The sequence below is a fragment of the Hemicordylus capensis genome, chromosome 1, assembly GCF_027244095.1.
Source record: "Hemicordylus capensis ecotype Gifberg chromosome 1, rHemCap1.1.pri, whole genome shotgun sequence".
Classification (NCBI taxonomy): domain Eukaryota; kingdom Metazoa; phylum Chordata; class Lepidosauria; order Squamata; family Cordylidae; genus Hemicordylus; species Hemicordylus capensis.
The window spans coordinates 117,892,848-117,917,733 of NC_069657.1; the positions used below are offsets into that span (position 1 = coordinate 117,892,848).

General features: G+C 45.3%; 1 protein-coding gene across 11 annotated transcripts in view; it reads left to right on the forward strand.

The window, feature by feature from the left end:
* Window positions 1-24,886, forward strand: part of SBF2 (SET binding factor 2) — a 510,140-nt gene that overhangs the window by 74,398 nt on the left and 410,856 nt on the right. The gene's annotated exons all lie outside the window — the stretch shown is intronic.

Below are 24,886 nucleotides of genomic sequence, written 5' to 3' on the forward strand. Positions count from 1 at the left end.
ATCTGCAGGTGTGGGCTTCAGTGTCATCAGTGTGCTCTTGTCTTGATACCCAGTTCTACCTATCATCTTAAACAGAGAAGCAGCTGATTTCCTGAACCAGAGTAGGGAGACCATTCTACTCCTACTCCTATTCCTACTCCTACTCCAACAAATGTTTATTTAACGCTTTTCAACCAAAGTTCTCAAAGCGGTTTACCTAGATATAAATAAATAAAATAAGATAGCACCCTGTCCCCAAACGGCTCACAATTTAAAAAGAAACATAAAGGTAAACACCAGCAACAACCACTGGAGGGATGCTGAGCTGGGGTTGGATAGGGCCAGTTGCTCTCCCCCTGCTAAATAGAGAATCACCTTTTTTTAAAAAGGTGCCTCTTTGCTCAGTTAGCAGGGGTAATTGAGATGGATGGGGGCAAACAAACTGAAACTTAATCCAGATGACACAAGTGGTATGGGTTATGCAACTGGTAATCTGAGCAGAGGGGTAGGTTTGGTCTTAGATGGAGTGAAATACCAAGCTTGTAGCTTGAGGGCCCTCCTGGACTTGAGGGCCAGGTGGCAGCAATCTCCAGTAGTTCCTTTTACCAGCTTTGGCTGGTATGCTAGCTGTGACATTACCTGGAGAAACAGGATCTAGCCTCTGTTACCAATGCAGTGGTCACATCTGACCTGGATTATTGCAATAAACTCTACCTGGGACCGCCTTATGAAGACTTTCAACTAGTTTAGAAATGCTGCTACAAAAATGTTTGTGGCAGCATGTTTCATCTATTTTGTGGCAGCTCTACTGGCTGCCAGTTTGCTTGCAGGCCAGATTCAGAATCCTGGTCTTGATTTTCAAAGCTCTATACAGCTTGAGACTGAGGTTTCTCTTGGAATGCATTCACTCATACAAATCTGCCAGGATCTCAGATCTGCAACTCAGGCCCTTTTCTTGGCCCTGCCACTGATGCATATTTGACTGGTGGGGACTAGGGATAGCGGCTTGTGCCTCACTGTCTTTTGAATACCTTTCAGAGATGGTCTCCCTCCCTTCTTGATTAGGTTGAAAAAGAATCCAAAAAGCCATATTTTAAAAGTAGCATTTTAAGTGTATTTTAATTGGATTTCCAGTTTTAATCAGTTTTAGTTTTGTCTGCCATTTTATCTTGCTGTTTTTTTTAATGGTTTTATTATTATTTATTGTTTCTGTGTGTGGGGGGGGTAAGGTGCCCCAAGTAGCAGTGTGCTGGAGGGGTGGGATAGAAATATTTTAAATAAAATAAATGAGTGGTTTACATAAAGAAAAGAAGAATAGGAATAAGATAGTTTCCTTTCCCCAAGGGCTCATGATTAAAAAGAAACTCAGGATAGACAGCAGCAACAGCCACCGGAGAGCTGTACTGGAGTTGGATAGAGGCAGTTGCTCTCTTCCTGCTGGAGAGTCACCACTTTAAAAGGTGTATCTTTGCCTAGTTAGCAGGGGCCATAGGCTGTGGTGTTTGTCACATGCTAATGATTACTTGGAAATTATTATCGAATCTTTATCATTGGTTCCTGTATAAAAATAGATTTATGTATCTCTGCAGAAACAAAGTGTATGTTGTGGTTGATACTTAATAGAGGGAAATATCAGGTAAGATAGAATGCACGTTAGTCATGACTAAGCACCATTGAAATAAGTTAGTCATGACTAACTTTAAATCTCATTAATTTCAGTGTAACTTAGTCTGGATCCTGCCCATCCTATGTAAGCTGGACTCTGCCTATGGCATCCTGTAGCTTAGGGTGTTCTTTAGACAAGCAGATGAAGAATTCAGAATGTAAAAGTGCTGCTTTACTTGGTAATGGTTTAGAATGCATCTTTCTTCTATATAATTAATTCTCGTAGACGGGATGCATGGGGACATGACAGAAGGGAGGTGATGGGCTGATAGAGGGGGAAGAGGTGATTGACTGACAGAGGGGGAAACACGCACAAGAGGTCCAGCCACACATCCGAAGAGTACCGGCAATCGTCGCTGCCTTGGGGAGGAGGACAGGTGGCAGGAAAAGCCCCGTTGCCCTGAGGAGGAGGATGGCCAGCAGGAGGAGGACAGCTGCTGGGTGAAGCCCTGCCGGCCTGAGAGGGAGGACGAGTGGAGGGGGGACAACGGCCAGAGGGAGGACGACGGCCAGCGGGTGAAGTGGTGGAAGGTGGCAGCGGGACAGCTTGGCCCGCCCGCATGCAGGAAGCGGCAGCAGGCCAGCCTAACCTGGCCGCCGGGAGGAGGAGGCAGGACAGACAGCCTGGCCCGGGGAGGAAGGCAGCAGGGAGGAGCAGCCAGTAGTCTGGCTGGCCAGCCAGAAAGTGGGCTTGCCAGCATGGCGGGGGGCGGGATGGGACACGACTGGGCCCAACTAGAGGCGCAGATGCTCTGCACCCGGGCTCACTAGTTTGTATAAAATATGGTCTGGAAAAACTGAAAGCTAATAAATCACCAGGGCCGGATGGCATCCATCCAAGAAACTCAAATGTGAAATTGCCGACCTCCTTGCTAAAATATTTAACTTATCCCTGAAATTGGGCTCTGTACCAGAGGACTGGAGAGTAGCAAATGTAACACCGATTTTCAAAAAGGGATCCAGGGGCGACCCGGGAAATTACAGGCCAGTTAGCCTAACGTCCGTTCCAGGCAAATTGATGGAAAGCATCCTCAAGGATAAAATTGTAAAGCACCTAGAAGAACAGGCCCTGCTGGGAGTGAGCCAGCATGGCTTCCACAGAGGTAAATCTTGCCTCACCAACCTTTTGGACTTCTTTGAGAGTGTCAACAAGTATGTGGATCAAGGTGATCCAGTTGACAGAGTCTACCTGGACTTCCAAAAAGCTTTTGACAAAGTTCCTCAACAAAGACTCCTGAGGAAACTTAGCTGTCATGGGATAAAGGGACAAGTACATGTGTGGATTGCTAACTGGTTGAAAGACAGGAAACAGAGGGTAGGTATAAATGGAGAGTTTTCACAATGGAGGGAAGTAAGAAGTGGGGTCCCCCAGGGATCTGTACTGGGACCGGTGCTTTTTAATTTATTCATAAATGATCTAGAAGCAGGGGTAAGCAGCGATGTGGCCAGATTTGCAGATGATACCAAACTCTTCCGGGTAGTGAAATCCAAAACGGATTGTGAGTAGCTCGAAAAGGATCTCTCCACACTGGGGGAGTGGGCGACAAAATGGCAAATGCGGTTCAATGTTAGCAAGTGTAAAGTGATGCACATTGGGATGAAAAACCCCAACTTCAAGTATATGCTGATGGGATCCGAGCTGTCAGTGACGGACCAGGAGAGGGATCTTGGGGTTGTGGTGGACAGCTCGTTGAAAGTGTCGATTCAATGTGCGGCAGCTGTCAAAAAGGCAAATTCCATGCTAGGGATCATTAGGAAGGGGACTGAAAATAAAACGGCCTATATTATAATGCCCTTATACAAAACTATGGTGCGACCACACTTGGAGTACTGCGTACAATTCTGGTCACCACATCTTAAAAAGGACATTGTTGAACTGGAGAAGGTACAGAAGAGGGCCACCAAGATGATCAGGGGCCTAGAGCACCTTTCTTATGAGGCAAGACTACAACACCTGGGGCTTTTTAGTTTAGAAAAAAGACGACTGCGGGGAGACATGATAGAGGTCTATAAAATCATGCATGGTGTGGAGAAAGTGGAGAGAGAGAGATTCTTTTCCCTCTCACACAACACTAGAACCAGGGCTCATTCCATGAAATTGATTGCCAGGAGGTCTAGGACCAACAAACGGAAGTACTTTTTCACACAACGCGTGATCCACTTGTGGAACTCTATGCCACAGGATGTGGTGACAGCCAACAACCTGGATCGCTTTAAGAGGGGTTTGGATGATGTCATGGAGGAGAGGTCTATCAAGGGCTACTAGTCAGAGGGCTGTGGGCCACCTCTAGCCTCAAGGGCAGGGTGCCTCTGAGTACCAGTTGCAGGGGAGTAATGGCAGGAGAGAGGGCACGCCCTCAACTCCTGCCTGTGGCTTCCAGTGGCATCTGGTGGGCCACTGTGCGAAATAGGATGCTGGACTAGATGGGCCTTGAGCCTGATCCAGCAGGGCTGTTCTTATGTTCTTATGGTCTCTCCATTTAACTCATAATGTTTATTAGTGCATACCATGTTAAATTTGGATGTCAGTCTCTAGGATTTGCTTTTGTGTAAATAATATTTGGTATCCAGCTATAAGATATGGTGCAAATACATGGCATTAAAAATTGCAGTATTAGGATACAAATCATTTTTGACAAACAGTGCTGAAGGCATTGTAATGCAAATATGTGGACTAGACTGCCCTTGGTGTTAACTGTGAGGGTTGTAATCTTGTGCCATTCTTCAGAACTTGACAAATTTTCTTTGGATCTAGGAGTCAGGCAATGAACCCTTGATAAAGTTACTAGACTTAGTGATGAACATTGGGTGGGGGAGGGTAAATAGTCTTCTCTTAATCTCCTTTACAAGTAACATACTTCAAACAGATCCAGATAGTCTGGGACAAAAAGAGTTTTGTTAAATAGGCCTGAGTCTGAATATCCTATTCTGGAGGACTAGTGCCAACACACTCATATGAAAAAAAGGGGTAGGGTCGGGGCATTTCAGACCTTGTTAACAACATAAATTAGTTCTACAAATACATATCATAATTTGAAAGTTCATTATTTAAGCATGCCCCCTCAAAAAACTGTGGGAGGGAGAAAGGCATTTTCTGTCCATGGAAAAAGTGTGCACAATTCTCTCTCTCAGGTTCAACAAAAGAGTTATTATTTTAAGTGAAGGCAAAAAAAGTTACTTTGCATAAGAAATCCACCCTGCTTTGTACTTCCTCTACCGGGGCTTGCTTTAATGCCTTCCACTAGGATTGTGCACGGAACTGGTTGGTCCATTTCAGTTTGAGTCCAAACTGGACCCGGACTGGAGCAGACCGGGCCAGTTTGGTCCAGCACCCCCTTGAACCCCCCCCCCCAGTTTGGTTTGGTCCGGGGGTTCGCGTGTTTAAAAAAAACTTTTTTGCTAACTTTCTCCAAGAGAGTTGTTTGAGGCAGTGGGGGTGGGGCTCCGCAGAGATTCCCCTTCCCCCCGCCAGCCTCCCTTAAGCCGGCTGCTTGTTGGCCTTCCCCCCTCGACGCAGCGGCCATTTTGGAGGCTGCTGTGCATGCGCAATGGGCCTGGATCAGGCCACACAGAGGCCCATTGTGCAGGCGTGGTGGCCTTCAAAATGGCAGCTGAGCCGAGGGGGGAAGGCCGACGAGGGAGACAGGTCTTAAGGGAGACCGGTAGAGGGAGGGGGAAACCTCCATGGACTCCCCCACTGCCTCGAACAACTCCCCCTGAGGGGATAAGTGGGGGGGGGGACTAAAAGAACCAAACTCATGAACCCTCAGGGGGGTTCGGTCTAGGGTCAGACTGAACAGGGGGTGGTTTGGTTTGACCCCAAACGGTCGAACCGAACTGGTTCGATGTCGAACACGTTTGTACATTACTACCTTCCACCACTATAGTAGCAGCAGCAGCTGCTGCTCTAGCCTCACATACCCTGAGACCCATCAATATCTTTCCAGGAAAAAATGCACAGGGAAATGTGGTGCTGGGAGATAGTAGCAGTGGACAGGTCAGTGAGGAAGCTGTTGCTGCTGCTCAGTGGGTCAAAGAGTGTGTGAAGCTGGAACAAGAGCACTGATGGATGTCAGCACATGCCCCAGGACGGGAAAGGGACAGCTGCCATTTATTGGGAGGAAAGGAACACGCAGCTCAGAACTTCCTCTTCCCTGTATAGCAGCAGCAAACCTTGGCAGTTCACACTACCAGCCTCTTTGCTTCCCCTAGGCCAACGAGTGCATACTCTTGTCCTGCTCCAGAACTGTGGGAACCAAAGGTTTCTGTTTGCTGCTCAACCCGCCCCCCCCCAACCGCCCTCCTGGAGCATAGAGCCCTCCTTTTGTACACCAAGCAGCAGTCATTGCTCTCTCAATCTGGCTGCTTCTTGCAGTATTATTCCATGCAAAAAGGGAAAGGGGCTTATTTGCCTACATGGTGAAGCTGAAGGACAAGGAGGATAAAGCCAGGAGGATTAGGAGAGGGAAAGAGCAGGCAGGAAGGGCAGTGTGACGGCAGTCTTCGACCAGCACTGCCTCTAACTTTTTTTCAACTGTGTGCGGAATGAGCTTTCTTCTGGGTGGCAGTATCAAGGCAATGTATGTGCACATGCCTTCAGGATGGGGCCTAGGGATGTGCACGGAACCGCGGAGCTGCGGTCCGGCACTGGGGTGGGGGGTTCCAAATAACGGCGGGGGGGGGGCTTTACTCACCCTCCCAAGAACGGCACCGTATTTATGTGAGTAAGCGGGCGGCATGCCTCCCTGCCGCCCGCTTCATTCCCCCTCTCGGCATTCCCTCCGTTCAAATTCTGAATCGGGCGGCAGGGTATCTCCCAGTCCCTGCCGCCCTCTTTAATGCCCCCGCTCGGCTGGCGGCCGCCCCATTCAAGCCTTCAAGACCCCTGCCAGGCCGGCCCGGCCCGGCCCTTCCCTTCCCTTCCTTCCTTCCCTTCCCTTCCCTTCCCTTCCCTTCCCTTCCCTTCCCTTCCCTTCCTTCGCAAGGGGGACGAGCGGCAGAACTCCCTGCCTTCCCCCTTGCCGGCTGCGCTGCAAATGGCTTCTAAGAAGCCTTTTGCGCGCATGCGCGAAAAAGGCTTATTAGAAGCCATTTGCAGCGCAGCCGGCAAGGGGGAAGTCAGGGAGTTCTGCCGCTTGTCCCCCTTGGGAAGGGAAGGGAAGGGAAGGGAAGGGCCGGGCCGGGCCGGCCTGGCAGGGGTCTTGAAGGCTTGAATGGGGCGGCCGCCAGCCGAGCGGGGGCATTAAAGAGGGCGGCAGGGACTGGGAGATACCCTGCCGCCCGATTCAGAATTTGAACGGAGGGAACGCCGAGAGGGGGAATGAAGCGGGCGGCAGGGAGGCATGCCGCCCGCTTACTCACATAAATACGGTGCCGTTCTTGGGAGGGTGAGTAAAGCCCCCCCCCCGTACTCCTGTGGAATCCCCCACCCGAACCAAAACCACCCCGTGTCCGGACCGGTCTGGAGGCCTTTAGAATGGCCTCCGAACCGGTCCGTGCACATGACTAATGGGGCCTTCCTGATTCAACCTGATTGGGATCTAAAATTAACTGAGCAGAATGTAAAGAATACTTGTGTGCGTGCACACATGCTTATGCCTTAGAGGGAAGACTGCCTCTGACCCACTGGGCAGAATTGCTATTAAGCAATCCTTGGGCTAGTTTTCTCTAGGCGCCCTGGTTGAATTGCTAGGTGCCCCTGTTTCCTGTGGTATGTTGAGTCTTGCCACACTACGTTTTGGAGCCATTGGCCACTATTGCTGTAGCTTCCAAGGATCTTTATTTCTACTGTGCCCAGTTCCTTTCTGCTCTCCCCAGCACAGCTTCTTTGTCCCTATTCCCTGCACAGCTTTCTTCTTCTTCTTCTTTTTTTAGCAAGGCAGCTCTAAAGTGCTTTACTTCTGTATCTGTTATACGAAAGACTTTTGTTTATGTTGTATGTTTAAGTGCCCTGTGCTGAACTTATCAACTGGCCCTGAGAAGATTTTTGCTTATTCTTGTGCAATGCTGCATTCCCTACTAATTAGACACATCCGACTTTCTGGTGCCTTTCTGGTGCCATATATCAAAGATTGAAAAATACACTTGGAGTTTGAATGATTCTTTTTAAAAATGACGGTCTTCTCTACCATTCAGTAATCTTCTGAACTATCTTATTTTATCAGGGCTTTAAAACATTCTGAAAACAGATCCTCCCAGATACTTTTCTTTCATGACTATTATAGTTGTTATGATTAGCTTTTGGGGAGCAGGTGTCTGTCTCTTCTCATTGACAGGCAATTCATTCTAATGATGAAGAGATTCCCATATAGAAACTAAGTTCATGACAGCCAGACTCTCAGTTGATAGTATTAGTGTTAGTATTATGTGAAAAATATAATTGTGGAAATTCACCTAAAGCTTTTCAGAGTTGACCAACTGGCAATTTTTAGCTGACATACAAATAATTCCCAAATAGGGCAGTGGAACAACTTCTTCCTTAGCCCTTATTCAATTCTAAGAGAAACAAAGAGAATAGGTGTTGGTGGGGGGCAGGGTCAAGATGATCTGTTTTTCAAAGTATAGCTGCTTTTCCTAATGCTGCACAAGGTAAAGAGGTAGTACAAATGCCTAGATCAGACAGCAGGCATCTTCTGTTTTGTTGGTTTCATTCCTAAGAGGGAGTAGTAAAAAAAGGCAATTGTGTTTATGTTGTGATGGTCTTAAAAATGGCAGGGCATCACTGTGTGAGAGCAGATAACTTCTCACTTTTTAATAGAGTTCTGCATGACATTAGGATACCTGGAGCCTGGTATAATGGCTAAAGAGATTGATCTATAAATCAGGAAGTCATTTCAGAGCTGTACCATGAAATCATCTAGTGATGAGTTCATGGTACATTAACTTAGGCAAGCCATTCTTTCTAAACTTCCACCCTTCATCTGCAATGTGGGGACAGAATCAGAAAGTTGGAGGGATCTTGTAGGCCGTGTAGTCCAACCATCTACTTAATGCAGGAAAGCCAGAGCTAGAGCATTGCCAGCGTATGGCTGCCCTACCTGTATTTTGAAGATTTTTAGCGGGGCGGGGAGAGAGTCCACTATCTCCCTAAATCAGGGTGTGCAACTGTGGCCCTCCAGCTGTTGTTTGCCTACAACTCCCATCACCCCTGGCTACTGGCCACTGTTACTGGGGATGGTGGGTGTTGTAGGCCAAAAAGAGCTGGAAGGCTGCAGCTGGACACCCCTGATCTAGATGACAAGTTTTATTATAACCATACTTCTCTACTTTATAGGGCCACTGTAAACTAGGAGATGAGGCCCGTTGTTGACCAGTCATTTTGCCTAGATTACACTGCTAGGAAACTTCAAGAAAGTAAATATATGTCATCGAATTTTGTATTAATGTTTTAGTGCTTGCAACATGGAAGTAAAAGAATAGTTTTAAATGTTCAGGATTTAAACTTCAAACATTATTCCTTTAATAATTATTATATATAGTAAATTCAAATCATAGTAAATTTGACTCTGAGAAAGATCTTTTGCTTCTCTTGTGCATGATGTCATTTTGCAAACATTGATCTGATTATTGATATTAAAAATATGTTGAGAACAATCACAATTAAAATATGATGTTTATATTCAGAATTTCTTCTACAAATACACAAAAGATTTAAACCTTCCACCCATCATATTCTGTTGTAAAAAGCAGTGCATTAAGCTACTAAAAGCAGCAGCATTGTTTATGCACAATTTTGGTATCTGTAGGTAATAGCAAAGTATGACTTTATTTTGCACAAACAAACCCACAAACAAACTCTTCAGAATACTTTATATAATAGAAGCTGTGCAGTACCCTAATCAGCACTGCAGAATGCTTATTTTCAGCACCTGTCTTGGCCATACTACTTAAGAGCTTTGGACAGTTAAATTTGGTAGTGGAAATAGTAATTATTTACTAAATGTGTCATGAGCACTTATAGTTTCAGCATTTCCATGATATTTCTAGAAGTACCACAAAAACTCATAAAATAACTTTGAACAGAAAACATGGGGATGCCAAAACAAAATAAAGATTAATGCGCTTTCCAGTGGGCCTTAGTGGCTCCACAATACTACTACCAGTAAACATCTCTGTACACCACTGTCTTGGTGTCTTATGGGTACAATATTGAACTATGATCTGGGAAATCGAATGTATATATGGACCTGGAGAATATCATTTAAATAAACTCCTCTTAGCACCAGAAGCCCCCTATAAAATGGGAGCAATACATGTCCAGCACTTGGGATAACTCTGAATTCTGAAACTGGCTGGAGGTTGTAAAAGAATATAAGAAAATTGAGAATATTTTCTTTGGTGTTCTGTTAATATTTCTCTTTACCCACCTACTGCATTGATTTCTTGCTGTAGGTTCTCTCCTTAGCTCTACAAAACCAGCAGCATTCAGAATTGTATAATCTTTGATAAATGTTCTGTATCTGTTTTCTGTATAGAAATCTTTCTGAATCACCATTTCCTCGTATTTTAGCTTCTCTGCTTGCAAAATCAAAATAGTAGATCTGCTCATGCAAAAGTTGTTTTTCACTTTTTCTCCATGGAAGCAACAATAATGAAAGATGGTTTCCTGTACTAAACCTGTTTAATCTGTATTTTATTGGGCTTGTACTGATGGAGCCTTTGATACCGATTGGCTGAGTTGCTTCACAAACATTCCAAAGCTGTCAGATGTTTATAGTCTGCCTAGCTTCTGTCAGCCATGGCACTGCTACCCCGCAAGTGGCTTCATGCCCGAAAGCACCACACCAATTCCTGGTGAGATCAGGGGCACGGGGAGGATGGAATCCCTCTTGCTTGGTGGGATGGGAGGGGAGAACTCACATTCACCATAACGGGATATGCAGATAGAGCATGGCAAAGGATGCTGGGGGGTTTGTCCCACCATGACCAGGGAAGATATCACAAGGGGAGACTCTGGCAGAGCACTCCAGCCAGACCCATCACTAAGCCGCTGCAAGCAGCTTGCTGCCCAGTGGGCTAACCATCTCATGAGAGGGCCAGTCTATTGGTGATATGCCTGAGCCTATTAAGGTATTATCCCCACCCGCGGACTGCATGCACACAAGCTGAGCCAGCCACTTAACCACCAGAGAATCCAAGCGGGCTCTGCTCTAGTGCCCTCCCCCCACCACTATACCTGTTGGAAAATAGAAGAAAAGTTAAACTTCCTTCTCGTCTAATCCCTCTTCAGCATTACATGCACCATGGAGGACATCCCCAAATCCCATGTTCCATAGCCTGTTTAGTTTAGTTTAGTTTAGTTTAGTTTATTACTATCAACGATCAAAGATCAGCAGTACAATTTAAAACTTTACAGAAAAGTACAGATAAAAAGAATTCATAAAATAACAATAATAACAATCAGAAGGAGAACAAATCCCATTTGCATATAAAGATAGCTGTTATCCAACATCCTAACCAAGCCAAGAATCTAGAAGATAGGACAGGAAGTTAGTTGCTGTCAAGTCTTAATAGCAATAGAGCAGAACTTAGCCACCTTATATGTAATGGAAGGAATTTAATCTGCAAGCAGAAAAGCAACATAAAATTCTTCTGAACGACCAGGTAAAGATAATACAATTGGAGTTAATAAAGTCTGTCGTATGTCCCTGTAGAATAAGCAATGCAACAGAACGTGTTGTACATTTTCAACATCCCCTAGACCACAAGGACAAAGTCTGTCACTCCTTGGGACCGTCAAAAATCTCCCAGAAAGCACTGCAGAGGGCAGTACATTGTGTCTTGCCCTAAAAAAAGCCCTTTGATGGCGGGGGGTAGATTAAGGTTTGTAAATAAGAAGACGAACCTCCAAAAGGAAAATCAAGTCTCCTCCTGATATAGTCAGAAATAAGACTAAGGTCATTCTGATATTCTATGTCCAGAATCCTTTTTTCAACATCTGTACAGCCTGGTCATAACTTAAGAGGGAAAGGTAATCTTGAGAGAGGCCCGGGGCTGAAATTTTATTCTGGAGAGCTTGCATCCAAGATGACTGAAATCTATTTCAGAGAGCCAGCCTTGAGGGGGGAAATTGAGCGTAAGCCAATAGCCTGGTCACGTGCATGGCTGTGAGGGTGGGCTAACAGGTAGCACATTTGCTCAAGTATTAAATTTTCCGGGTCTGGTCCATCTGTGTGCCCTATGCAGATGAGCAGGTTTGGGGAATTGCGGGAGATGCCACTTTCCTCTGCTCCCCCCAAATCAGTTCAGCTTGGTGGATTGCTGGGGCTGCTGGCAATGGCACACCTATGCACAGGTGCGGAATGCCAAGCAGGGGGTTGGTTTCCCTAGCACCTTGGCTGCCGTCCCCAGGAGCAAGAAAGCCTTCTCTGGGACACCCCTGCACATTGGATCCCAACACAGCTCAACTTAGAGCACCAATGGACTGACACTCTCGTGAGTGGGTGTAGTCTCGGTGGCCGTTTTGTTGCCACGGCCATAATATTTTGATGATGAGCAACTAAGGCCTTGCTCACAAGTAAAAAGGGTTTGTAACACACCCCGGGGGAAGTGGCAGGGCCCCACTTCCCCACCCTTTCTTTGTAAAAATAATAATAATAGTAATAATAGAACAGATCCCCCAGAAACCTCCCCACACTCCTCCCCTGTGTGGACCTGCAAGCACCCAGAGGGCATCTAGATGTCTCCTTTCCCTGGCACATGCACGGTGTTGGTGGAGAGATGGACAAAGCTTTTTGCCCCTTCAGGACTCCTGTTTCTTGGTCTGCCCTACTGCCGCATGCAGATCTGCAGGCACGGGGATGGACAGGAGACGAGAGCCCCCTGCTCTCCAGACTGCTGGAGAGTGGGGTTGCTGCTCTGGGGTGCTGGAAAGGGTACACCTGTGTACATGGACATGTGGGCAGGAAGAAGACATGGTATTGCAGCAGCTTGCCTGTGGTACCCAAGACTAGGAATGTGTTCCCCAGGATAGCAGTCCCTGCGGCCACGAGATAGAAACCTTCCTCACTCTATCCAGAACACCCATGGCCTGACGCTCTCATGAGGGAGGTGTTAGATGGAGAAGGGGATGGATTGCCCTCTTGAATCAGTTCTGCTGTTTCCGGGCAATACTCCTTCTCTCCTCTTCACTCTGATGGTCCATTTCATGAGCTGTCCTGGGGTGTCCCCATGGCCTGTCACTCTCATTCCTGGGCACTGAACCCTGGGCCGGGTGGCGGTTTCCTTGAAAAAGGATCTCAGCTGACCCAAGACTGTCCTTGGTGATCTCTTCTGCTCATGAGCTAGTATCTGTTGGCATCTGCCTCTAAAAGGGGAAGGGGCTGCCCCCCCCCTTCCCCACCCTTTACCTGTGAAAAACAGAACCTGGCTGCTCTGGAATCCCTTCTGGGGGTCTGCCTTTCAGAGCCTGCCCATAGCACCCCCGCAGAAACCAATCACAAGTACAGTGCAGAAAGCGGAGCAGACCTTTCCAGCCATTTGAAATTCCCGGGCCAGGGCCAGTGTTGCAGTGTATGTAGATCTTAGAGGTGTGGAGATTACCAGGAGTAGAGAGCATGATTTTCCAGCCAGCCTGGTACAACTGCATCACATGTTGGGGGCCATGGGTGGGTTGGCAGGGTGCAGGGTTTGACAGTGGCTTGGCAGTCACTGAGACCAGGAAAGCACTTGCCCGAGTGCCCGTCCCCACAGCTTTCCTGCATGGAGCATCCTCCTTTGCTCCCCTTAGTCTGCCGCTCTTGTGAGAGAGCTGTCCGTGGGGTTATGGGCTAAAGTTGCAGCGTGCAGCAAGGACACCAACTTGTACAACAAGAGTAACATCGTGTAAATTTTTAATTAGTACCCAACAGACTGTTCTTCTCATGAGTAAGATTTAGGGAGCAAACATTCCCCAGGGAAGGGGCTGGGCCCTTACTTGATGAAAAATAGAACTTGGCTGCTCTGGAATCCCTTCTGGGAGTCTGCCTTTCAGACCCTGTCAATAGCACCCCCACAAAAACCATTTACATGGAAGATGCGGGCAGTGAGCTGTGTAGTGACCCTTCCAGCCATTCAAAATGCCAGGACCATCATTGCAGTGTATGTAGATGAGCCACCTTGGGGAACCCCGGGCGAGGAGAGATGGCATTTCCAGCGATCCTTGCCAAGTTGTGTGGGTGTGATGGGCAGAGAAATCCATGCATATTTGTGTGGGGGCAACCTGACTGCCAGGTGAATGCTTGTAATCCTGCAGTCCACCATCTGCTGAGACCGGGAAAGGTCTTGCTGGGCTACCGTTTCCCAGGGCTTGCAGGGACATAGTATCCTGGCTGGGTGTCTGCAGCCTTCTGGCCTGCATTTGTGCCTCCATGGCCTGTAACTCTCATGAGGGAGCAGTACTGGCAGGGCAATATCTAGAAGCAACACAGGAGATTTCTGATCGCTTTCCTGGATGGTTCTTCTTATGAGTAAGACTTATGGAGCAAAAATCTCCCCCTTCCCCACTCTTTCTTTGTAAACAAAAGAACTTGGCTGCTCCAGCTTCCCTGCTTGGTTTTGCCTCCCGGCTTGCCTCTCTTGTTCCCCTGCTTGTGCTTCCACTTGGGGTGTTTGTGGATGCCCGTAACTGCTTGCCCTGAGTGGCTGTGTGGCTTGACAGGATGGCTGGTCTGGGATAGGACACAGTCATGGGTGTCCACAAGCACAAACACCCCAAGTGGAAGCACGGTATGCCCTGTAGCCTGGCAACTCATAGCTGCGCGGCTGACAGGAGAGGCGGGGCTGCTTTTCTGAGCGGCTGCCAGCAAGAAGTGCCGAAAGCATGGAGCAGCTGTGTCCTCAGGCGAGTCTGCTCCGCCATCTCTATGATTGGAGTTTGGAAATTGGCACTTAACGGTTAGGGACGAGTCTGGCTTATGCTTCAGCAGTAAAACTGTGGTTATCAGTAGCAAATCTTGGAGAAAATCTCAGCTCCCAATTGGAGTTCGTTGGGGCAAACTGGAATTTAGTTTTGAGGCTTAAGATTGGGAGTTTTACACGTTTGGGCGTACAACAGTTACAAACTCTAGTTGCTATAACTGCAGTTAAACTTTACGTGTGAACCAGGCCACTGTGTAACTTTGGTGCTTTGCTGTAAGCTTGTTTTGCATTACAGGGCAGCAGTACTAAAGCTCCTCCTTTCTGTGAACTGTATTATACAATCATATTTTCACATGATGGTGTGTTCACACATGCAAGGGGAATGTGTGTAATTTTAGACAAATTACTAATATACTACTACTATTTCTATTTATATACCATTTTCTAGCAATGTAAACTATTTGTACCCAAAGCATTAAGTAGTGTTGAAAATACTTTAAAAATACATGCAGATTAAATATATTGTTATCCATGGCTCATAGGGAAAGAGGCACAGTTTATCGCACTTCTCATTAATTTGGAATGTTAGTTGTACTAACAGCTTGCTCCTGGAATTTAAAGGGCAGGCAGGAGATGGCATGTGACCTTTTAATAGAGGAGATTTATTTAAGAAGGGAGTTGAAGGGGACTAAGGTTCAGGAACTTTAAAAAAAATGCCAGGATTTTAATGTTTTGTGTGCATTATTTAAAGCAAAAAGTCAAGACTGTAGTTGGAGGCTGTGTGAATGGGGGAGATGGATTGCTGACCTAAATGTGTTTAGCTTAGATGAAGTACTAATGTTGAATTTCTGTTTTCATGGAGCACACATCTTTCAAACCTAGGCAAATAAGCCATGAAGAGTGAGCAAAGAAATTTCTCCAAAAGCCAAAAGTACTTCAGGAGCAGCAAACCCCCAAGTGGCTGTTCAGGGTTGGAGCAGGGGATGTAAATAAACAGGTACCTGTATTTACCCATCAAAAGTAGGACTTGGAGCTTTAATTGATTTAATAGGTAGATTAATTTATTTAGCTCTTTAGTTGTGGGACAAGTTTTAATCAGTAGGGCTGGGACTGGAATACTGATTTAAATGTGCACTGCCCTGACAGCATTACATGCAAATAATAAATAAAATACGTTTAAATGAGGAATGAAATAAAATATTAATATTGCCTTTTTGTAGCAGATGGTAGCTTTTGTTTATTTATCATTTCCTTTGATGCCTTCAAAAGCATTTGTATAAGGTGCTGGTTTTAAACTTTAAAACTGTACTTGACCTAGGATCAGGGTACCTTAAGAACTACCTGTGCCCATATGAATTTATCCAGGCTTTAAGAACCTTAAATGCTTCTCTCTGGCTTGCCACTGCCTAGTGACTAAGTTCAGGGCTTTTTCCATAGAGGTGCTTCAATTGTGGAACTTTCTCCTTGGAGAGAGGTTGGTCAGGCCCCCCTCAGCTCTTTTAAGAAAGCAATAAAACTTCTATTACTCCATACAGCTTTTAACTGTATTTGGTTTTTAGCTGGTTTCATGATGACTTCTGTATTACCTTACAGTTTACTGCTGTATTAGCTTCTTTATATTACATTTTCTGGTTGTTTCTTTCTCTGGTTATAAGTTGCCTTGTGAAACCATGGGTCAGAAAGGTATAATTTTTAAAAAATAATACATATAGAAGTTCGGATGAAAATTTGAGAAAAATTGGGATGAATTGATAAACTGGCCTAATCAAGAGGAATTAAAGGGTTTATAGTGGATGGACTCTAGAGAGCCTTTGGGGGAAATGCTTTTGTGCATCCACATATAAAGCCCTTTGGGTTACATAAACTAGAACTTGAGGGTGGTGGCACGGCTAGATTATAGGGTCAGGTTAGTGGCACGGCTAGATTATAGAAATAATAAGTAATCTTGATTTATAATTGAGGCCTAAATTTTTCCTCCAGTGTGAAATGATTGATGGAGATAGACATGTGGGATGTACTCTTGGGGAAAGGGCTGTAGCTCAGTGCTAGAGCATGTGTCATATATATAAGTCCGAGGCTCTGTCCTTGACATATCCAGGTAGACTGAGGAAAACCCTTGTCTGAAATCCTGGAAAGCCACAGCCAGCCAGAGCAGACAGCTTTGACTTAGATCGGCCAGTGGTCTGACTGTGTAAAAGGCAGCTTCATATGTTGAAATTAATGAACTGCGGCCACTGGAAATAGAGGATTATCTAGATCCATTTCAGTTGAACTTCAGGCCTGGTTTTGGAACAGAAAGTACTTTGGTTCTATGGGGAGGCAACCTGTGGGGAGCAGGGGGAGGGAGTGAGGGGAGTGCAACCCTGTTAATTACCTTGGACCTCTCAGTGGCTTTCGATATCATTGGCCATGGTATCCTTTTGGATAGGCTGGCCGAGTTGGGTGTGAGAGGCACTTCTTGGAGGTGGTTCCACGCCTACCTTGAGGCCTGTTTCCAAAGGTGGTGCTGGGGTATTACTGCTCCACCCCTTGGCAGTTGTGTTTTGGGGATCCTGAGGGTTCAATTCTTTCCTCTATACTGTTTAACATCTACATGAAACTGCTGGGAGAGGCCATTCAGTGATCTGGCCTGAGGTGGCATCAGTATGCGGATAACACTCAGTTGTATCTTTTTCACTGGACCCAGATGAGGCGGTGGCAGTCCTTAATCAGTGCCTGGATACAGTAATGGACTGGATGAAGATGAACAAGTTGAGACTCAATCCAGACAAGACAGAAGTACTTTTGGTTGGTGGTTCCTCTGCCTGGGTGAATGGTGTTCAGCCTATTTTAGATAGAGCTGCACTCCCTCTGAAGGACCAGGTTCACAGTCTGGGGGTGCTCATTGATCCAGCATTGTCACTAGAGGCTCAAGAGGCCTTTGTGGTTCGGAGCACCTTTGGCTGATATGCCAGCTGCGATCATACCAGGATAGAAATAGCTTGGCCATAGATACTCATGCTCTGGTAATCTAGATTACTGCAATGCATTGTACGTGGAGCTGCCTTTGAAAATGGTCCGGACACTGCAGCTGATACAAAATAGGGCTGCAAGATTATAAACTGGAACTGGACATTTTGAGCATATTGCACCAATGCTTCATCAGCTGTACTGGCTCCTAGTCCGTTTCCAAGTCCAATTTAAAATTCCTATTTTAACCTTTTAAGCCCTAAATGGCTTGGGACAGGGTTACCTGAGAGAGGCCTTGCTCCATATGTCCTGACTCAGACCTTAAGATGTTCGGAGGCCCTGTGCCAAGTGCCCCTGCCAACAGAGGTGAAGGCCTTTTCTGTGGTTTTACCCTGTTTATGGAATAGCCTCCCCAGTGAGGTTCATCTGGCTTCATCACTTTGTTCTTTTAGATGCCAGGTGAAGACCTTCCTATTCATTCAGGCTTTTAAAAAGTAATTTTAAAAATTGATTTAATTTTTAAAAGGTTATTTGTTTTTTTTGCATTTGTGTGTTTTGGTGTGTTGTGTTATGTATTTTATTAGATTTTTTAATGTTGTGCGCCATCTAGAGAACAATTTGTTATGGAGGTGGCTAACAAATAAAGTATATGATGATGATAAATTTATTCAGTCATTTGTATGGTGACATTACAGGATCCTTTATACAATTTTCCATCTTCCCCATTTACAAAATGAGCAAGTTTACTATATCTTTACTATATAAATCTATGCAGGGCTTTTTATCTAATTACATGTTAGGAACTAAAATATCGTATTTGGTTCAGGCTGGATTTCGTTGTTCCAGTATAGAAAAGATTCCAAGCAAATAAATGCTCCAAGTTTTTAAGACTTCGTGAATGCATGACTATAATCTGGGGGCAAATAAGTCTGAGTCAAAACTGACCTGACAGTGAGTTGCTCTTTGGAATGTGGCCTCCCAATATTTATGGAATGTTGTCATTAGCTGCCATCAGCCTCTGTTGAACTTGAAACCAGTCTTGCTTGTTACAGAATTTTTCATATGCTTCTAATAAAACTTTTTCTGCTAACACTTTGTGTTGCCATGTTTTAAGAATGTAAAATCACTTAGGTGTGTGTACATATTTACAATGTGGTAGAAATGTTGTAACCTGAGATGTAGTGTAATCTGAAAAGTAAGAGACTAGCGGACCATTGAAGGACTTCATAGTAGTCAGATGAAGGCTGTTAAAAGTCAATGACCCAATAAATTTATGGGAGCTAGGAATTTTATTGCAGTTTAATGTTGTTAGTTGGCTGCATGGGTCTGAGAAACAAAGAATAATCCAAAGGTCATCAGAAATTGTACTAAGATATTAAAAGAATTTGTTGTATTCATTGTCCTTGTGTTCACTTTCTAAAAGTGGGATATCCTGCATTTTTAAAATGGAAATACAGACTTTCTGATACCTTGATTTTCTTTTTGCAGACTTCATTCTTGGGCATATACACAAGGAGCTTCTGTTTTACACAGTATTAATGTGGCCTTGAAAGCACAGAGGACTTGCTCAACCTCTGCTTTGTTAGCACTTGCAGTCTCCTTTGCATCTGCTGGCATGGTAATATCCCAAGTATCTAAAGCAGGCCTGCACAACTCAAATGACCTGGTGGGCCGAAACCAGCCGGGACTTGGTTCATGGGAGCCGAGGTCAATTCCTAGGGTGCTGATTATTAGAGTCAATCAATCAACCAGTCAACTGAATTAAAGTGAAATGAATTTAAAATGAATTTAATCAATATTTAACTTTTGATGTTCTGGCAGGCCAAGATTGATTTAAATTAATATGAAATAAGTTGAATTAAAATTCATTCTAATAATATAAATATTATACAATCTGTACAAAATACATAATAAAATGCATTGTTCTTCCTTTCCACCTCTGCCAAATCATCACACGAAACATGGAACACTTTTAAGGGGGAAAAAAATGAGAACCTCTTCTCATAATTTTGGAAAAGAACGGAGAAGGGGGAAGAAAGATGGAAAGGATGCAGCAGGAGGCATGGCCTGAGAGAGAGAGAGAATGGAGCAGTCTTGGAGAGAGCGAGAGAGAGAGAGAGAGAGAGAATGGAGCAGTCTTGGTGGGTGTGTGAGAGAGTGAGCATGAAGCAGTCTTGGTGGGGGGGGAGAGAGAGAGAGAGAGAATGGAGCAGTCATGGTGGGTGAGAGAGGGAGAGAGAGAGAATGGAGCAGTCTTGGTGGGTGAGAGAGGGAGAGAGAGAGAATGGAGCAGTCTTGGTGGGAGGAAGAGAGAGAATGGAGCAGTCGGTGGGAGGGAGAGAGAGAGAGAGAATGGAGCAGTTTTGGTGGGAGAGAGAGAGAGAGAATGGAGCAGTCTTGGTGGGTGAGAATGGAGCAGTCTTGGTGGGGAGAGAGAGAGAGAGAGACTTAAGAGACTTGACTGCGCAGGCGCGCCTCGCAGTTGGGAAGCAACACCGGGCCAAATGGCAGACCCGAGTGTCGCTCTGCTTTCTGCCGCTGTGCGCCACTGCTGCCGTGGGGGAGGGTAAGGAAGAACACTCGCACCCCCGCAGCCATCTCCTCAGCCGTGCAGCGGCTGGAATTTTTTTTGAGGAAGTGTTTTTTAAGCAGCAGGGGGAGGAAGAGGAAATAGCCCCGGGGGCCAGGAAAAAAGGCCTCGCGGGCCGCATCCGGCCCCCAGGCCGCATGTTGTGCAGGCCTGATCTAAAGCCAGTAGGGCCAACCCTAATGGGCTTGTGCTGCAGCTGTGCTCTCCAGCCAGGAAAGAGCAGGCACTGTTGCGGCAGCTGCATGCAGCCACACATTCTCTGTTCCCTTGTCCTGCTTTTTCATTCTGTTTCTTTGTGCTGCTGCTTCACCAGTTGGAGAGACCAGCATGTGTACACTGTGTGTATGGGCAGTTATATAGTTATCTGTAGAAGTTGTTATAATCTGTCTCTACGGTTGGCAACTTTCCTTCTTCTCACTGTGCTCTTGCAGAGCCTTCCACGGGTAGAGTTGCCATGCCCCCCGAAGTTCTGGGTTTCACCCAGATTTGCTCAGATTTCAGCTCTCATTTAAAAAAAAAAGGGGGGGGGAGCTAAGCTCTAGCCCTTGTAGAAGTGGAGTTATGGAGCAAAACGTGCAGTCACTATCTTGCTCAAAAATTATTTTCAAGCCAATTTACATAATATGGAAATTAGGCACCCAGATTTGAAAAGCCAGAATATGGCAACTGTATTCATGGGTCGAATGGGAAGCTCCCCATGTAATCCTTTTGCAAGGGCTCCACAAGGAGGAGGGTTGTTTGCAGCCTCCCTCCACATGCGGTGTCCTTGCAGTGGCCAGATCAAGACTTTCTGATCTGACCCTTGCTAGCCCTTGGAGACAAAGTGACCCACCATATCTGGGAGTGGTAGTAGCAGTTATCTCAGCTTGTGTTCTCTTCCTGTGACATATCCAACCAATGGAAAGGTTGGAGGAACAGGAAATGTGTTCCTGGCACTAGACTTCCCTGTCATTTGCCTCTTGAAGAGGGAGGGAGGGAGTAGTAGTAATGTCAGGGAGGGAGGGAGGGAGTAGTAGTAATGCACAACAGTGGTAGTTGGCTGTGTGTGCACACACAGACACACAAACAGTCTATGTATAGGTATTTTCTTTTGGTGTTTCCTGACAGAGTGAAAAAGATTGGAACATTTCAAGAAAAAAAGATAATTAGAAATCCTTGTTGAAGGCTGAGGGAGGAAACGTGAGGGTGAGGAGGTTGCTATTCAGATGGAACACCAACACAAGCAGATAGTTGGCATGCTAAATTTATTTGTCTTGTGGCTTTCCTTCATTGTGTTTCAAGGTGCAGTCTCTCAGGGCATGCCTTTTGTTCTGAGACCCTGGTATACTCCAAATGAAAATTTTGCAGTGTTAGGAATTAAAGGATTCCGTGTGGGTGACCTGCCATCCCAGGCTGTTTGGGCTGGTTCAGGCTGCATGGCTACTGCTAAATGGACAAGAAACATCTTAAAGTTGTGTTTTTTACATTCAACAGGCAGAGAGCCGCTGTCTGAATTCAGCCTAGCATAGTGTCTTTCTAGTGGCTATTGCGGGGGGGAGAATGAGAGAGAGGGAGAACGAACAATTTTGGGGACAGAGAACACTTTTGTCATATCTCTTGCTATGTACACTGATTTGAGATTTTAAAAAGTGATATTTTAATCAGGACCAACTTGTTTTGGTTCAAATCAAAGGCTTGATTCACCCATAAAGCCAGACAATTGTCTTTGAACTGTCTCCCTTAAGGTGAACACTAAATTCCAAAATAAAGGAAAGGCTGTATTTAACAATACATATATTCTGTCTCGGCAAACTACTAAATATAGTAATATATTTCCATATTAAGTAATAGGTTGACACAATGGTGGCAACTTGATACAGTCTGTCGCAGTATTGGATAGAACTAAGAGGTAAGTAAAATGCTCTGTCTCCCAAAAACCAAATACCAGGGAGACAGAGGGAGGGAGGTTTGCAAAGAGACTTTATGCATGTCAAGCACAGTTCTATTATGGTATATTTGTAAAATGTGAACTTTCTATGCATTCGTTCTTGTGTACAGGTGGTCCTCGTTATCTGCAGTCCCAGCACACGCATTTGCGGATGGGTCTTAGAGACTCTGGTTCTTTATCCATGGTACAAAAATAGGGTAAAATTCGCCTATTCGCAGTGGCTGAGTGGCCGGAAATGGCCCAGAAATGACTTCAGGTGTCACCTCCGGCTGCCATTTTCAGCATGGAGCTGTTTTGCGGCTATAATAACTTCTTTTGGGGGGCAAATATTCACCAAAAATTTGGCTGGTTGGGGGGGGCATTTCTAGAGCATTGGAGAGCAAGGTACTGTGAACTTTTACTCTTATTTCTCCCCCCTTCCCACTTTTTTTGGGCATTTTTGTGTGTTTTAGGAACCTAACCCCTGGATTCCCATAGGTGTATGGTTTCTTTATTTGCAGTTTCCATACTCGCGATTATAGGCAAGAATGAAAGCCCCACAAATAAAGAGGGCCACCTGTTCATGCTTTTAGACAGAATCTTGAGGTGTAGTGGCAGAACTGAAGCCGCATATGAATTGGTTCAGCCACACTTCAACAGGTTTAGGGCTGTTCTCACAATCTCTATATATAGATTCTCTAATGTGTACCTATGGCTATTCCTACGTGTGGCAGCTCTTGTGAGAGTTCGTGAGCAGCTGCTGGGAGTTGCGAGAGCTGGCAGGGAGGGAGACCAGGGAGGAGGAGGAGGTTGCGGCGCCAGTGTGAGCCACAGAGGACGACCGAGAAGGTGGTGAAAACGAGGCCGCTGGCCTCCTTGTGAGGGGGACAAGAGCTGGCGTGGGGAGGGGGAGGTTGAGGAGAAGGCAGCGGCAGCAGGCTGCCGGGCTCCTAGCAAAGAGGATGAGAGCTGCTGCTGGAGAGGGAGACTGGCTGAAGGGATGGGAGGAGAACTGGCTGAGCCCTGAAATGGAGTGGGAGGAAGGGAGAACGAGGGGCTTAGATGCTCTGCGCCTAGGTAAGCTACAGGGGCGTAACTACCATTAGGCAAGGGGAGACAGTCGTCTCGGGGCTCCACTGCCTTGAGGAGGCCCCCCAGAGGCACGTCACATGACTTCCTGCCCTCCTGTGTTGCACCCTCTATGAATTATGTTGAGTCTCTTGGATTTCAGCAGTAGCAGAGAGTAAAAAAACTAGATTCAATGTGAACTAGATATTCACCATATTCATAATGGGGATGTGAGTGTGAGTGCACTATATATTGTGAAGTGTGTTTGTGTGTGTATATCAGCAAGGGGCCCATTTAAAAATCTTGTCTCTGGGCCTACTCCAGTCTTGCTACACCCCTGGTCAGCTAGTTATGTATAATTCAGGTGCTGTATATGCTCCCAGGCTCTGCTTGTGTGCATGTTTAAAAACAAGGTTGGAGGGCTCCCTCCTACCTAGTGCTTGTACCTAGGTCTTTAATGGGGTAGAACAAAAATCCTTCAGACTTAGCTGCTGCTTAGCACATGATCACTGCCGGCACCTCCAACCTTATTTTTAAACTCACACAAGCAGAATATGAGAGCACACACAGCTCCTGAGCCTTGAGTAGGAGGCTGCTTCTGCCCTATTCATAAGGATGAGAACAGCCGTATTGACTAGAGACAAAATTAAAATGTACAAGAAGGTGTGGAGATTGAAATACCAAGGTGACTTTGAATTTTGCTCTTATGGTTGCTATATGTTGGCAAAAGTGCTCCAGTCCTGTGCCCTCTCTTGCATTTCCCCCTTGCTTCGTGTTTATTTTTTGACTGCCCTGCTTGGCATAAAAAGTGATTGCATGTAAGACAAATGTATTAAGTATCTGTTGTCAATGGTGTGTGCTACATAGCAGCACAAATCTATGACCTTCTTAAGACCGACCTGTTTCGCCAGGTGTTCAACCTTTAATTTTTAAAAAAATTGTTATTGGTATTGCTGTTCACCGCTTAGAGTCTTTGGAGGGGCGGTATATAATAAAATTGTAATAAATATTTATGTACATTTACATTTTTGTCAGATTTATGATGCAAAGCAAATGGAGGAAGGGTAATCCATGAAGGTGTCAAGTAAAGAATCTCTTTGGTATGCATGAAAGAAAAGGCATTCCAACATCATTTGGAGGCTACATTTTTTTATATATAAAAGCCCATGGTTATGTGTAAGCACAGAGACTGCATGCAAATAATCAGAAGTTAGAAGTTGGTCAGATGTGGTGGTGCAAACCCTATGAACTTGGCATTACAAAGACCTGGCCTGTGACCTGCTGGCGTGTAGACAAAAGCTGTTGCTCTCAAAGTTTGTGGAATTTGTCAATTTTACTTTCCTTAAGTATTGTTTTAATGAAAATGTTAAAACCAAAGTGATGTGGCAGCTGGAGAGTGGCTTTTTTATCTTCAAATTGCAGGAAGCTGCTTTCTGAATAAAATATTCTCTAATCATGTTGTCTCCCACATATGTAGTATGGTTTCATGAATACTGGAAAGCCTAGAAGATAATTTCCTTGGGGGTTTTTTTTGGATGGGGGGGTTGAGCAGTTGGGAGTGAATGTCTAAATCTACATGGTGGTCAAAATGTTGGAAGGATAGTAACATTATTCAGCCAAAGAATTTTTATGATGGCTGCATTATATATAATTAAATACTTATTTCAGTTTCATTATGTTTATATCTAAAAGAATACATTTCATTTTTGTGGGACTTGATGTCACTGACATGGATGAAAGTTTAGAATGGAGTTTCTCAAGACAACATGGGGTCATATAAATTTAGTCTCTTGGTATCATGAAAGTGTCATCTGAATTGATCTGTAAAACTCTGGCAGCTTCAGCAGGACCTTGCCACATGAATACAACTTGCAAAACATATGAATTTTGAC